This window comes from Cebus imitator, unplaced genomic scaffold (genome assembly GCF_001604975.1).
Source record: "Cebus imitator isolate Cc_AM_T3 unplaced genomic scaffold, Cebus_imitator-1.0 Scaffold268, whole genome shotgun sequence".
Classification (NCBI taxonomy): domain Eukaryota; kingdom Metazoa; phylum Chordata; class Mammalia; order Primates; family Cebidae; genus Cebus; species Cebus imitator.
The window spans coordinates 658,046-673,276 of record NW_016107583.1 but is presented as its reverse complement, the minus strand read 5'-3'; positions in this window follow the sequence as shown (position 1 = coordinate 673,276).

The window sequence follows — 15,231 nt, the reverse complement described above, 5'->3', positions numbered from 1 at the left end:
CCCAATAATAATTGCAGATCAATAAGAGGATTAGGAGACATCATTGTGGGAATTTGTTTTTGGCAAATTTAAAGTCATACTAAAGTCAAATATCTACTTTGCTTATGCAGGAGTTTGACTTGTTTGTCAAATTATTCCAGAAAGTTCGTCTTCCTAATTTAAGTGTGTTTTTATCAATAAATATATAATTAATATCTTATTTTTCCCTGACAATGAGAGTAATATTATCATACATGGTTATTATAGAAAATGCAGAGAAGTATAAAGAAAAATATAGAAATCACTTATAATTTCATTATTCAAAAGGTAATAGCTATTAAAATATTGGCTTTTAATGCCTCTACACATGTATTTTTTTATATACATAATGGGATTATGTGATGTACTATGTAGTATCTTGCTAGTTTTGCTTTTTAACACACTAAAGACATTACTTCAAGTCATGATTTTGAAATTTGAAAACATTACTTCAAGTCTCATGTAAGTTATAATTTAAAAAATAATTGCATAATATTTCTATCATGGATATAATTATTTTAAAAACAATTTTTTCAGTGTTAGAAAATTTGCTACCAAATACTATTGTGATGAATATTCTGGTACGTAAATGCTTTTTAATGCCTTTGGTTAGATTCTTATGAGAAGAATTATTGGGTTAAGTGTCTAATTTTATTTTAGATTTCTTGATCTTTATTGCCAGATCACTTTCAAGAAAGATTACATCAGTTATATACATGGCACAATATCTATGACCATTTTTTCCCCAACATTTTCATCACAATCGAATATTTGTATTTAAAAATTATTTCAATATTTTTTAAAGTATATTTTTTCAACTTGATGTTTCTTTGATTATTAGTAAGGAGAAAATATTTTCTTTTGTGTTAGTTGGTCACTTGTATTTGTTATTGTATAAAATATCTGTTCATATTCTTTGCTTATTTTCTGGTAATGTTCTAGTATTTTTCTTAATAAGGAAAAGCTTTCCAAAAACCCTACATGTAACATTTTTTGTAATAGAATTTTGTGTACTATTTCTCCAATATGTTATTTGCCATTAAATTGTATTAATTCTTTTTTTGGTGTTTTGAACTTCAGAATTGCCCAGGTATGGTGGCTCATGCCTGTAGGCCTAACAATTTGGGAGGCTAAGGTGGGAGGATTTGCTTGAGTTCAGGAGTTCAAAGCCAGCCTGGACAATATGGCGAGACCCCATCTCAAAAAAATATTATCTAGTAAAATAATTAACCATTATTTATCTGCTTTCTGCTATTGCTTAGAAATTCTTGCCCACTCAGGGGTTAAATATTTACTACATTTTCATATATTTTATGTTTTTTAATATTTAATTTTTAAAATCTATACTTCTAAGGGCAACTTGATAGCCAATTTCACCAACAGTGAGTGAGCTCTACCTTGTTCAATTGTTTGTGGTGGTTTCTTGGTCATGCACTAATGTTATACATTATTGTCTACAAAATGTCAACTAATGTCTATAAAACATAGTGTTTGAAGTATGTTCTTTCTTCCCTTCACAAATTTATTAGTGAGTGACAATCTTGCTTTGAATCTAGGCCACATCTTTATGCTCATCTATTAAGGACTGGCATAGATATAATCAAAATATTTAATTTCATGTATCAATAGGAATAAATAAAATACTTATTATAACTCCAACATATGCTCTGAAGTCATAACAAACAATATTTTCCAAAATTTAATCAACTATTTAAATGGCAAAACATATTATGATTTTTGGGGGTCCGTTTCATGTTTAAAGATTTTTAATATGTTGAATTTTGGGGAAGTAAAAACTTAAACCCTATTCTTCAGTGTAAAGTAGCCTGCTTTAATATTCAGTTGCTATCCATTTAGGGAAGAAAATTGCTCTCCAAATAGCATAATGCATTTTTGTGTGTGTGATAGTGGTGAAGGTAGGGAGGATTTAATAAACATTTTGCACTCTGGCAGTGGTGTTGATGGGGAGGAATAGAGACATAAGAAAGGATTGAACTCTTTACTCTTTTTCTTTTCCTTCAGCCAGATAATAAAAGGCAAAGCCCGATTTCATGCAAAATCAATGGGGGTGAGTTATTTTGACAGAAATTTGCCATCCTTCACTAATCATGTGGTACTCTGGATAATAAATATTTTAAGTCAGTACATTACTGGTAATTTATTAGGCCATATGAAATAATAAAAACAATATAAAAGTCTAGAGATGAAAAAGGCTAGTGAAACAGAAGGTCTGTGTAAATGCTCAATATTTTCCAGAGTTTTACTATTAGTATTATAGGTTAGTGGAAGAAAAGAACATGTTTACTAAGTAGGGATGTGCATTTTCATTTCTTTTTAAATTGTCTCCCTCATATTTTCCTACAAGGCTTACGCTTCTTTCCTCCAAAAGAAAATACTCAGAAATATATATATTTTTTGTTATAAGTCTGGTATGTAGTTTTTAAAAAATATTTCATTTCTATTTCCTTCCAAATCTAGGCAATACATTCACATCTCTAAGTTCTGATGTTGTTCATGATGATCAATGTAAAAATTACTTTCAGAGCAGAATGCAGAAATACTTGGGTCTATGAAACTCATTATCAATAAATTCAAGTTATCATTAAAAAAAAACCAAAAAACCTAGTGGGTCCCCAGCTATTGAAGCTAGTGTTAGAGGAATATAACTGCTTAAGGGATGCTTGGAATGTAAGAATAGCGTGTACTCTGACCTTGGGGAGCTGTAGGGGTCTTCAGATAAATCAATAAGCATCACAAAGAATAGGTCTTTGAAACTAATACATTTCCAAAACATTTTGAGGGTAATGATGATTTAGGTAATTCCTCTGCCATGTAGAGAACCAGTAGCACCATTGCAGTGGTTTTGTGGAGAGGTTGGGTCATGATCCTCATGTTGAGGAGTAAGTTGGGTGCTAGGTGCTCTTGAGAAAGCAGTTGTTCCATGTGGCTGAAGCAGAGAGGCAGAGTGGAGGCGAGGACTGGGAGAGCTGGACTGTAGACTCAGGTGGTCAGAGGCCCACCCTGGCTCTGTCATTCAGCTTGAAACTGTGGAAGTCACCTTACTTCTATTTCAGTTTCCTCATTTGTGAAGTGGGCAATAATTGCACTCATAAGCACTGTTCTGAGGATTCAATGAGCTCATCTGTGTAAGGCACATATGCATTACATATATATAATGTGTATGGATGTAATGGGACATATGTATGTAGTAGGCAGTGACTGGGCAGACTAAGAACTTGATATAAATGTTGTGAAATGAATAAAATAAACTTCTTGGGAAAGTTATGAAGGCGCGAAAGGAGAAACCAGGCACGTGAAGTCTCCAGAGACACACACGGGCCTGAAGTGGAGAATTCCGGGTTAGGAAAAATAGAAAAAAAAAAATTAGTTTTTTGAAGACTTTGTTGGGAGCAATCAAAGTTTACATTAACTTGACGGAGTGATATAAAGGCTGTGATCATTGGAATGAAGTGACCTGTGTCTGAGCGTGGAGCATGGGTGGGGAAGATGATGGTAAAGCTGAGGACAGAGAGGGAGAGCTGGGGATGCCATTTATTTCTCTCTTTACACCCCCAATCTGCTCATATGGTTTTAGGACACCTCAGATTCCTTTTGAAAGTAGGTGATAAAATAGTTTCTGCCTAAGTAAAAGAGCAGTCCAGGTAATAAATAAAACAAGGGAGTCCTGGACAAAGCGATCATGGGCTGAAGAGGAGGTGATTTGGGGACACTGAGGTAATACTAATGCTTAGGTCGCACGTTGACCAAGTGTGGGGGTGCAGTACACACCTCATCTGCAGGTACTGGGCTCAAGGAAAGGGAATTAGAGATAAATTCACCATATGGTAGATGAGCAGAGACTGAATACATCTGTGAAAACATTTTACTTTTCCTTTAAGTAGAGATGTTTTCAAAATAGTGGGTGATATGATGACGTGAGATTAGATAGAGACAGAGAGAAGAGGAAAGGGGAGTACACGAAGAATTATTTTAATGTTGGGATGGCTTTGTCCACTGCAGTGAACATCCAGAGATGCAGTGACTGCTGTCTGCCACCGAAAAAGAGCCGTCGATGGAAGTACTCTTTCCAATGATAACCCCTGATAGCAGTAAAAATATGTTTTAAATTAAATTTGGAATTTTCCTCCTCAGACTGCTTCTTCAAAGACAAATGAGTCTCTTACAGTATGTCCAGTTAAATAAAATAATGGATGTGAAAGGCTTTACAAAACACTAATGTGCTATATCAATGGAAGGTGTTTGTTATTGTGTATTGTGTACTAAAAGACATGCAGGAAAAAGATGTTATTTTTGCGGACTAAATAGCCAAATATGGGCTGTATGACAGCACTGTGAAGTGAAGTCATAATTGATGGATGGCTGTGCCCAGGGAGAGTTGATTAATATGTGGATGCTAACCTGGAAGAATACCTCTGGTGTAATGTTAAAGGGTTTTTGTCTTGTTATCTTTCTTTGCCCTTTTCTCACTTAAATGTTGTCTAGTGAGATAAAGGTGTACTTATCAAATTTAATGATAAGACTACTATAGGGAAAGTAATGAACATATATCAACCTTAGAAAGTACACTGCTATATGAATAAACCAAGCTCCAGATACGCTAGTAACTTACCTGAGACTACTCATTTAATAGTAGATGGCATTATATGAGTAACCTAAGACTAGTAACTTGCCCAGTAGAGTGGCAGAGCTGCCATTTGAAACTAGACAACCTGAGTTAGAGAATGTACATCTAAAATACTTGGCTGAGTTATTCATTCATTTACTTAACAAACACAAAGCACTCACCCTTACACGAGAGACTGATCTGAGCATTATACAACTGTTGCTCACTTAATCCTTGTAACAACACTATGAGGTAGATACTATTATTATTTTCATTTTATTATGGCTTAGAAACTGAGGGACAGAGAAGTTAAGTACACTCCCCAAGGTCATGCATCCAGTAAGCAGATTAAAACCTAAGGCAGTCTGACTGGGGAGTCCATTCCTCTGACCACCATGTTATGCCACCTCTGCTCTATGCTGTGCTCCTTTAGATAATGTGCCCAGCTTCACACCCAGATCTGAGGTGATCCTGCCGTCTCCTTATACCCTGGGAACCAGGGAGTCTTTGAGCTTTCAAAGGAAGCAGTGAGCATCTATGATTTTGTTGATGCTCTTTTGACCTACCTGGGAGCATCCATGCCTGGAGGCATTTTGTGATGCCACCAATTCAATCCTAGACTCTTAAATCCTCATCTTTGGTTCTTACTGCCAGACAGCATTCCCTCCTGCATGAAATACATCCTTATTCTCATTACATCTCCCCATAAAACTTTCATCAATTTGAAAATTGTAAATGCATTCCTTTTTATGCAGACATTTAATCTATGGTTAAATGACAATTGAGCAATATATCCTCCTGCATACCCAAATACCATCCCAACTTGGCAATTTGAAAATAAATCGATGATCTTAAAATTGGCATAGGTTTTAAGGAAATAGAATATTCTCAACCATAGATTTTAGAGGATGCTTATCTGTAAAACAAATTACAGGGTACACTTTGGCTTGATCAACACATTGTGCTTAAGAGAAGTTTCAGATAGAATCACCAGCTTAGCAAATCTGATTTGAATTTGTCTGTGGACAAGACACTATGTTCCTTTCTTATGTGCATGAATGAAACCAGAACTTTCAACCTCTCAGCCTTTCAAACTCTCACTTTCAGAAACACTGGAGTTTAAAATATAAAGGTGTTGTTTTTGCTTCACACCCAAATGTCAAAGTTAGATTTTCTGATTTCTTTTGATTGGCTCCAGGTGATGTTAAGTGGAATGCAGAAAATTATCAAAATCAATCTATCTTCAAATGTTTTCTTTGAAATTATAGGATCTGAATGAAAAGGTAAAATAACAGTATTTTTATTCAAAGTTCTCTTCCATGATTTTCATACCTCTTGCTCTACTAAGGAGCAAGTAAAATTGGTAAAATAGATTTTTTTTTCCCTCTTGAAAGGTGATTGTTAGGGCCTTAATATTTTCCAAAGAACTATAGTATTTTTTAAGCAATCTTACTCTTGCTTACTGAATTTCTAAAGGATTTAATTCCAACTTAAATGCAACAGCAAAGTGACTTACATTACGTATTAACAGTAAATGCAGTGCATGAATCATAGCTAAAGAATGCAGCTAACACTGGGAACCATACTTCATAACCAACTATAGTCATTAAAAAATTGAAGTATTCAAAGCCCACCACCAGAGAACTTCCAAGAACGGGAAGACCAACAGTCCTGATCAAAAGTCAAATCCAGTAGAAAATTGGCATATTCTAGAAAGCTAAGCAAAATCCAGAGTAATCAAAAATATAATGCTGAAGGTATGGGTTAACATCTTGCTACACAAAATGTGATTGGCAGACCAACAACATTGACTTTTACCCACAAACTTATTAAAAATGCAGAATTTTAGGCCATGCCTCAGACCCACTGAAGCAGAACCTAATTTTTAGTAGGATCTTCAGGTGATTCATGGGCACATTGCAGTTTGGAAAGCAGCACTTCAAAGTATTTTTGTTAATAGAATTATGTGAATAATTGCCCTTTTCCAAAAACAATGTCATACTCAGAGGTAATGGTCATCCTTATTTTATGATAGGGCTATCATCTCATAGTGGGGAAAAATTCTCTCTATTGCTTGGGAAAGATCATAACTGATATAGAATTATTTTTCCTGAAGGAGCAAAAGCAGTTATGGGGAAGGAATAGCAGCTCATCACTTTCAGCAACAAATGCCAGCTTGACCTGCATTGTTATTTCACCTTGCACTTCTCATCACATTATGCTGGGGGATTCTTTTCCTTCCTTTCTTATTTTTGAGCCAGAGAAGGAAACTGACCTAGAGGTTGCTGCAGGCATTTAGAAATATGGTTTTCTTTGTCAGTTCTGTTCGATCTGTTGCAGCAGTTCTTACCTGAGTGACTTTAAGAGTTTATCAATCATGTGACTGTTGAGACACCCAAGCCATCATGCAAGTACCTCTCCCATGACACGATAACTCGTGTTAATAATTAAATGAAGCTGTGATAGGAGATGTGAAGAAAATAAAAATCAGACTGGGACCATGAAGGCGTGAGGGAGAAGATGAGAGAGTCAGGACTAAGTGAGGTGAGCTGTAGCCCTAAGTCACCGGGAGGTTGCGGAGAAAACAGATCATTAGGCAGCGCTAGTGCTGGGGAGAAAATGGCCATCAGCCACTTCTTATTCTTTTTGTTTTTGCTGCCTAAAAGCGCAGATAATACCACACATTTTCTTATCTAAGGCCTTAGAGAAGGTTTATGGTGAATTTACCAGGAAAGAAGAAAAGAAGGGGCTATTATACAAAGAGATCACATTCTTTATTCTTTCTTTCTTTCTTTTAATGGTTAATGACAGTTACAGTAGAGGAGTGCAGTTGGCTTTTTGAACCTGAGAGCATGTTAGCTGTGACTGGAGAGAACTGCCGTTTCAAAGCCCGGGGTGAGAACGTCCACAGTGAAATGCCACTAATGCCATAGTCAAATCAGTTGCAACACCATTGCAATCACTTCCTGTCCTGCTTGCTGAGGTTGACATTGTAGCTGGGACTTTAGAGGAATCCCAGTTAACTCTGATAGTTGTACGTTTTGAATCATATGATTGTCAGGGTCAAACTAACTTACAGCTGTGTAAGCTAAACTTTTGTAAATAAAGAAAACACGTGGCCAGTCCAAACTGGGAATAAACACCCTATAAATGCTGTTGTAAACCTTTTCTTGCCCTTAGAAGATTCACATTCACAACTTACTCCTCCTTCCTGCCCCCATCATCTCTTTTCCACACTGTTCTTGTCTGTCCTGTTGCTGTGGCGTTATAATTGGTCTCTCAGATTCCATGCTTATCATCCCTTGTCTATCTTTATACAGGAGTCGTAGTACTCATCTCAAAATGTAGCTAGATCATGCCACTTCTCTGCTCTAAATCCTCCAGAGTGTTCTTATCTCATCCAAAGGAAATCCCAAATTCTAACTCTGTCAGATAAGCCCTGATAATGTGGCAGGCCGCCCTCTGCCTGGGCCATCTCTCTGGTATCCATTTCCTGCCTCCTTCGCCTTTGCAGCCATCCTGGCCTTCTCCTTCCCCACCCATACTAGACGGATCTTGCCTCAGGGTCTCTGCTTGAATGATAATTTTCGAAGATATGCACTGAACTTACCCTTCATTTATTTTAGGTGTCTGCTCAGAAGTTATCAGCCATGTGCAGTGGCTCATTCCTGTAATCACAGGACTGTGGGAGGTCAAGGTGGAAGGATGGCTTGAGCCCAGGAATGTGAGACCAGCTTGGGCAACATAGTGAGACCCTGTCTCTGCAAAAAAAAAAAAAAAAAAAATACAAGAATTAGCCGTACGTGGTGGCCCATGCCTGTAGTCCCAGCTACCCGGGAGGCTGAGGCAGAAGGGATCGCCTGAGTCCGGGAGGTGGAGGCCACAGTGAGCCACGATTGTGCCACTGCACTGCACTCCAGCCTCGGCAACAGAGTGAGACCCCCTTTCAAAAAACAAAGTAACTTTATTGAGGAAATTCCCCTGAACACTTCCTATAGCCCCTATGCACCATACATTTGTGGTTTTTTTCAATGTTTGTCTTCCCCAGGTAGAACATAACTCTGTGAGAGGAGAGATTTTGTTTTGTTCACTTCTGTCTTCCCAGGGCTCCGGAATGCCAGACATGTACGAAGAGAAGTGCTCAGTTAGTATTTGTGAATAGATGATCTTCAAAGCTTGTTTGTGCACCTGGTACTCTGCCCATTTTCTCACTCTCCTTGGCTCACAAGCACTTTTCTACCTTCCTGCTTTTGTTGGGATTCTTCCTTTGTTCCTTTCTACTTTCTCAAAGCTGCATGTTCAAGTCATTTACATCAGGTGTCACCTCCTCTGGGAAGCCTCCTTCATTCTATTTTTCAAAGCTGAACTTGTCTCCTGGCTCCCCTAGAACTGTCTGTGCTCTCTGTGTCTCTGTCTTATACTGGAACAATAACTCCTCATGAACTGGAAGCTTCCAAAGGTGGAACCTTATCTGATCTATTTTTAGCCCCTGACTCCACATCTTCATCCCATCTCCCCTTACCCCACAACATTTACATTTTTGCTTTATACAAAGAAGGTACTGAATGCACATTTGGTCAATAAATATTGCTGAATAGATTTACTTTTCAGTAACAATGCTGATTTGATGGTGCGGCACTTGGATAAGAATGGAAGTAGATTGCTCTCATAATTCTGCGCTTTTTCCCCCCAGAATGTGCCTAGTTAGGTATTTTGTGTGTGAGGAAAGTAGAAAAGAAAGTTGTTCCTGGCTGTTACCATTTGCTTTATTTTAATAAGTGCTGAAAAAGAAAACATTCATACAGAGGACAACATACCTAATAATCAGAATGTCAGTTCTCACTCCAGGTTGGGTTAGTAACTGAGGAAAAGGTTTCTGTCACAGAGAATCCTGTTAGCATCCTTCACGGCCTGAAAAATCTTTTCCCCTACCTTTCTGATGAAACCCTTTCCTGTATCCTAGTAGGGAGAATCAAGAGCAAGAGGCAGCTGTGCTTAGAAGTAGATACCTGTTTGAAAATCTGATTTTTCTTAGCATGGGTTTTCAACTCCAAACTGTCAAGATTCTGCATTAGAGTTCCCAGTGTACTTCTCTGTGGAGCAGCCTGTCTAATTGGGCAAGTTTTGCTGTGGTGACATTAGGGCTCATTAGGCTTTCTCTTATCAGTGGTATAAGTTGTGAGATTTCAACCAAGCAGAGGGTTTAGGTTCTAAATGAGAAATATAGATTAGCATTTCACATAATGAAATAATGGACTTTAGTGTTACCTTTCTAGTGACAAAAGCAGGAACTTAAATCCATTGTAGGGTTCCTTGTCTAATCAATAAATAAACGAGAGACACACAAGATTTATTTCTTCTGTGGCAACAAGCACCATCATTTTTCTTAATTATCCTTAGGTTTGCCTTTCCTGCTTTCACATTCTTTGCAAGAAAAAAACTCCCTACACTAAGAAAGGGACATCAGATCTCATTTTTTTTTCTCTCTCTCTTTCATACATATGGAGAGTTTTGCTTTTTAGCTGCGAGTTTTACGTTTCTTAATGAAAACCTAATAAAGTCAAAGGTTTCACAAGGTTGTCCAGGATACCTTAAAGGCCAGAGAATCCAGCTGAGGAGGGAAATATCAAGGCAGATGTCGGAGAGAAAACAAATAGTTTGAACTTTGGATCCACAGATGGTTATGCCTGCCAACTGTTATGAGCCAATGAATATCTGGCCTATCATTTGTCATATTTATTGCAGTACATAATGCTGTAATTTCTCATGGCATGGTTATTTATCTTGCTGTGTTCTCCGAACAGCTAAAATTGCAGCCATGTTGGAGCATATGTATACCTTTTGGGTTTCATCTTTAAATAGCAGTCATGCAAATTGGCACAGGCCTGCCCATCCAAGGACTGGGATTATAAATGTTGCAAAAGCAATGAGTTGTCAGATTATGGAAAATTCTGACAATAATTGAAACCATGCTCCCGGTTTTTTCCCCGTGTGCCTAACTGCAGAGATGAAAGGAAGCAGAAGCTCTCCCCTGCAGCTTGTCTTCTCTCCAAGGTGCCATGGTGGCTTCCTGAAGCGGTGGCTGCTGGAGTTGTGAATTCTCTATCTGGAGGCCTCTCTGGAGCATGCACAGACCTGTCCAATTTCTCAGTAAGGAAACAGGCTCTGGAAAGAGGGAAGTTTGAGGATGGTAGGAAGAAGGTGTGAGGTAGACTCAGTTGCTGATTTCTGACAGCAGTCATGGGGGCACTGTGACATCAAAAGGAGCCGCAGGAACACCTGTCTTTACTGGCACCTCCGCGATTGGCAGTGGTGAGTCGTGAGTAGAGGCCACATGATGCCTTGTGACAGAAGGTGTGACTCACAGATGGGCAGAGTCTTCAGGGCACTGTTGCTCACCTGGCACATCTCGTTATCCAGAATGAATCATTGGGTCCAAATGAGGCTTGGAGTTGGGGCAAATTTGCGCACACATTGGAGCCTCAGTGGATGGCAGATGTAAAAATGTGGGTGCCTCCCATCCATACTGGATTAGCTGCGTTCTCTTCCTGGGGTATGGAAACTCACATTCTGTCGTAGGCCCCTCTGCTACTGACAATGAATGGCCTGTTGGGCATGCAGACTCCTGAGAACACAGGCAACTTCAAGTCTCATGTTAGCCATTTGTTTTCCTCACAATGTCTTCAATCAGAAATGTTAACACTTATTATTCCTAAGGGTTCTGAGAGCTCTCTCTTCTTTCTTTCCCTGCAAGGCAATGAAATGGCCCTACAATGTTTAGCAGAAGACGAAAGAGACCCTGACATCATTCTAATTATTATTAGGGCTAACTTTAAAAGTCTGATGGTTAAGGCATCAAAATCCTTCATCCCTGGTTTAACCACTTTAGTCTCACCTCTTTCCACCTTTAAGTTCCTAGAGTGGGTGGGGGTCCCGTCTGCCTCCGGACTCTGCACAGCCAAGAACCTAACAGGCAACATAACTCCGGAGAAAAAGAAGGCTCTAAAAATGTAACCCTGATGGTATAATTCTAAATTGTCCCCTTTCCTCATGAAATAAAACAGTGGACTCTGTGGAGTCTCTAAAGTTGGCTGAGGACCAACCACTTGGGTTGTCTTAAGTTTAAAAGCCTGTGCTCAAAGAGAGAAAAGATGGGCAGATGACCTAGTACAAACAAGAAATACACACAGGAGCCTGCATGGAGAGAGGCAGAAAGGTTAAGACTCAGAGAGAACGGAGACTTTGAAAAAATACCTAAGAGGACAAGAGGCTTTTAAAGTTATCTGCAGTGCTTAGTGCTTGGAGTGGCAGTACAAGGCCAATGGACAGCGACAAAAAAAAAAAAAGCCACTATTTTGAGTCCTCTTTTGCATCTGTCTCCTAGGTTGGACAAAAATGCTTTTAAGACTAGGAAGAGTAGAAGAATAATTGGTAAGGGAACTGGAAGGCCAAGATATGTAAAAAGATCGTCAGAGAGCCCTGCTCAGATTTTTAAGTCTAGACACCTATGTCTAGTTCCTAGGGAGCCATGAATCACTGCAGATAGCACTTGAGGGAGCAGAGACATTGGGGAAATGCAGGCAGTCTCGAGTTGAATAAATGTCCCCATTTTCAAGAAACGAGAGTATATTATTAAACAAATGGTTAGTGGTGTACATTTGAAAAGCGAACAAAGTTGAGAATGAGTATGGGATAGTCACAGAAGAAGGTCACAGATCTCAGGGAGTCTAGCAGGAGGGCAAAGCCAGAACTGAATTTAGTTAAATATGTGACGAGAGCAATGGGAAGGTAACACGCACAAACTCTGGGAGAGGCCATCTGTGCACAAAGAACAAAAATCCTTAACACACGGCAGCAATTCCACTGTGGTTTTAGGCCTTGATGATAGATGAGATTTGCGGTTCTCCTGAAGTCCCTCTAAGCAGGTCTCTTCTGCCCCTTTCAATACAACCAGCGTTTAGAGGTGCTTTTCTAGGATATATGACTCTTTACTCTTTGTCCTTCCTTCCTATGATCATCTCTCACACCCTAACTTGAACTGATAGGTTCAGTAGAAGAGCTATTTATATTGGGAAGGCAGTTAAGAATAAATTAGGAAAGGTCTGGCTAGCAGCTGTTTGTTAGAAAAGTAGCTGAAACAAGATTTGATGAATATTTGCCTCCTGGTCACTTTGGGCAAGCGAATGACTCTCATCCTTGGCTTCTCATCTCGGAAATGGGAGCAATAGCTAGGCAGCAATCAGATGTCTCTCATCTCCAGATTCCCTGCCCATACCCTTGCTTTTCTTGGTCTGTTCTTGGGCTTTCTATTAATTTTGCTTTTGGTTTATTACCTAGCACATTTCATTGGAGTCAGAGGCATTTTGTTTCTCAACTAGTCTGAATAAACAGCAAAGTCTCTTAAATCAGTGATATGTGACAAGAAAAGAAAATGCAACAGAAATTCAGTCAGAGCATGTCTGGTCTAATTGTCTGCTGTTTAAACTGTTGTAAACAATGTCAAGGTGCCCTTCTGTTTGCTGCATCTCCTCATAGCAGCTTATGCCCTATGTGGTACGATTGAGAGACAGTGACTGAAAGGGGATGCAGGTTCTAGCAGGAGCTTTGCCACTAATGAGCAATGTGACTTTGGACAAATCTTTTTACATCCTGGCATTGTTTCCTCATCAGCACAGTAAATGGGTTGATCTATCTTATCTCTCAGGTTGTTTCTAACTCCAGAATTTTTAAAAGCTCATGATTTAAAGCCAAAAACTGTATTATGGAATGAGCTGACAGCATACATAAGTGCAAGTTGATTAGGGAAATGGCATAGGATTATTTTTTAAATTGGCTTTCACAATAATAAATCACGGACTAAAGATACAGAGAAAAGAGATCATTTAATGTAAGTGTTCACGGAAGCATAGCATATTTTAAACAATGGTTCAGAATAACCTTTCATTCTTTGCCCTTATATTTTTCCTAATGGATGGCATAAAATGGATACTCAGCTTACATAGTGGTTTTCATTCAATTTTAAGTCACCCCGTCATGTTGTGTTCTGCTGCTAGATTTCTATGTTAGCTGACATTGCAAGATGTAGCACAATGCAGAATGAAGAGTTAGAAATGTGACATGGCATGTCTGAGATAATACTTGCTTTTTGCAGATCAGTTATCATTTAAAGGCTGGTATTTAGAAACATTCTTAGATAATTCAATATCTCTGTGTCTCTGGTAGGAAGGATGTCAACCTGAGTTAATTTTTTTGCTTATCAGATATGATAGGACAAGATGACATTAAAACGGTTGAAAGAAACCATCCGGAATGCATATTAAAGAAATCAAGCAAATCTTTAAGGAGTTTAGGAGCTGCTTGGATTGATTTCCTGTAACCATGGAACTAAAGAAAATGTGACAATTGTCACAGACCATTGTCCAAAATAAACCCAGATATTTTCCATTGTTATCCTTTGTCCTGACACAGTACAGTCGGCTGTGACATCATAGTCTTCCGATTTTGATTGAAGTCAAATCGTGTGAAGGTAAAAGTGTTTTACAGTGACCGGGGCTTAGTCATTTATTTGTTCCCCGAGTTTACTCAGGCTCACTACTCTTTAGGTACAATAGGTCACATTATCAATACTGTCCCAAATTTTGCAGGCTTTCACTGTCACCCACTTAAACCATGTCTGTGCTCCACTGAAATGGTCATTCCAGAGATTCCAACATATGCCCGTGAGATATCCAGCTGGTCTTCATGTGGTGGTTCCATTTTCTCAGTGAGGCACTGGAGTCTCCCGTGGGCACATGAGGGATGTGACAGAGCCCCCTAAGTGGCAAACTGCAGGATGGTTTGAGACAAAGTGTGAGGAAAGGTCTTTTTCCCATTTTGTGTGTAGAAGTTTTAAGGTATCTCAACATGGCATTGTCGGTGTCTCTTTCTGTATGGATTTTTAATGAAATAGGACCTTGAAGTTTTCCTTGAAGCCCTCTCTCTTCCCAGGTACTAGACGGGCATCCAGCAGGAGTGAATGAGAAGTGAGTGCCAGCTTGGGTTCTTTTGTCAGCAACCAAGGCAGTGTTTTGGGGTCATTTTTATCTCTTAGAATTACCTTCTTTGGAAATTTCTTCATTCTCTGAAGCAAATAAACATTCATCAGGTCTTCCTTGCCAGTTTTCCTGAGATGTCCAGATAGAATTTTCTGAAATGCAGCATAGGCTCCAGTTGAAATCTCTAACTGTTCATTCAACAAACATTTTCTGAGCATAGTTTACATGTGAAAGACTCTCTTTCCCTTTTTATTTCTCTTTTTCCTAAAGAAATGTTTCTTTGGAATTGACTTAAGTTAAATAATTGACATTTATGACTCCTTTTAACAGAGATTGTGTTAGTCCAGTCTCATGCTGCTCATAAAGACATACCTAAGACTGAGTAATTTATAAAGGAAAGATGTTTAATTGACTCACAGTTCAGCATTGCTGGGGAGGCCTCAGAAAACTTACAATTACGGCAGAAAAGGAAGCAAACATGTCCTTTTTCATATGGCAGCAGAAAGAAGAATTGCAGAGTGAAGAGGAGAAAAGCACCTTATAAAATCATGAGAT